The sequence below is a fragment of the Octopus bimaculoides genome, chromosome 20 (assembly GCF_001194135.2).
Source record: "Octopus bimaculoides isolate UCB-OBI-ISO-001 chromosome 20, ASM119413v2, whole genome shotgun sequence".
In the NCBI taxonomy this organism is placed as follows: Eukaryota; Metazoa; Mollusca; class Cephalopoda; order Octopoda; family Octopodidae; genus Octopus; species Octopus bimaculoides.
This window is the reverse complement of record NC_069000.1, coordinates 13,712,301-13,714,136: the sequence shown is the minus strand read 5'-3', so window position 1 is coordinate 13,714,136 and position 1,836 is coordinate 13,712,301. Positions and strand designations below refer to the sequence as shown.

At 30.1% G+C, this 1,836-nt stretch overlaps 1 protein-coding gene across 4 annotated transcripts in view; it reads left to right on the top strand.

Moving 5' to 3' along the window:
* The window catches only part of LOC106880848 (metallophosphoesterase 1), a 67,160-nt gene that overhangs the window by 14,220 nt on the left and 51,104 nt on the right, over window positions 1–1,836 (top strand). The window lies entirely within an intron of this gene.

The window sequence follows — 1,836 nt, the reverse complement described above, 5'->3', positions numbered from 1 at the left end:
TATATATATATATGTATATATATATATATATTATGAAGGAAAGTATTTTGTTTTTGGATTTGGTTTGCAAGATTCTTTATGTGAGTTCATGTGTTGAAGCATATTCTGTTGTGTCTGGGGAAAGTCATTTTCTTGTTGTGCCTTATAATTTAACACACTTACCAGTAAAATTTCCACGAAAATTTTAGGAAAATAAAAATAAGGAATAAGTGGAAATTTTACCGGTGAGTGTGTGAAATTATAAGGCACAAAAAGAAAATGACTCTCCTCAGACACAACAGAAGGAAAGTATATTTTAGATGAATAAAGAACTTTGTTTATCTTGATATAAAGTTGTTGAACCATCCAATGCTTGCACAAATGTTTTCCTTGTCATCTGTTTGTCTCGAAAATACTTTTAGCTTTATCTTGAATTGTTGGTGATCTTGTAGGTGCACTATTTCTTCTCTGCTCTTCCTTTTAAAACATTAACAGTTTCTCCATTTCCTGAATAATGTTTTGAAGATTCTTTGTAAACACCCACTGCATGGCGGCCGAACCTTTTACTTCCTCTCAGACTCCTTTCCTTGTTCTTAAGAATATTGGAAATCGTTAAATGGAGCAACTGCAGATTTCATCGAATAACATTTGCTTTCCCTGTCTCTCCACCCCTCTTTTATTTTGGCTGTGTATTTTCATTTTAACTTCCAAAATCAAGTGGCTTCTGTTTCTTGTCTAGTGTATTAGTAGCTGGAGAAATCTTCCTTTCATACCAATAGTCGTGGGTGGTGAATCTGTAGAATGCGAACAAGACACTTGTGATGTGCTTGCTGAAGTGTAACTGATGCTGAGAAATAACACGAATGCTACTGCTGCTGCTGCATAATGGCTCGCATACAGTGTGTAGGAATATTGAAATTTTTCTTTTGTTTTTATGCATGGTCAAAACTGGTCGAGGATGTAAGTTGCATAGGTTATAAGTTGAGGAGTGTGTGTGCATACACAGCACATGCATGCGTCCAGACACACACATTATATTTATATATATATATATGAATATTTGAATATATATATATGAATATATGAATATTTGAATATATATATATGAATATATATATATATATGAATATATGAATATACATATATATATATGAATATATGAATATATATATATGTATCAATATATGAATATATATATATATCAATATATGAATATATATGTATATGAATATATATATATGTATATATATATGAATATATATATGTATATGAATATATATAATAATATAGATTTAATCAAAAGATTATAAATTTGAAATGTGTCTATTGGGAGACGTTCCCACTCTATTTTCTGCTCATGAACAGCATAGAAGAAATGTGTTTACATTACTATTTTGCCCACAGCTAGGCTCTGTAATATTTAAATTTATTTCACTTCTTTTGATTCAAACTATCTTTTACATAAACTAAATGTTGCTTAATTAATGATGAGCTATCAAAAATACAAATATGTAAATGAGGCTGTCCATTGTTGTGCTAGCATAATTTATGATTGCTTTATATAATAGCTGAATATACTTTGCTATTGATTAGGGAATGACACCAGGTATACCTTCTCTAGGAGTGGTTAAGAAACCATTGAGCAGCCCACGAGAAAACTTAGCCCCTTGTTATTATCCTTCAACAACATATAAAGAATGAGTTAATTTCCTTATTTCATCCAGTAGAAGGTTTTGTAATTTTACACACACACATATTTGTTTCTTTATTGCCCACAGGGGGCTGAACATAGATAGGACACACACGTATTGATGTTCTTACATATATATATATATATATATATATATATATATATAT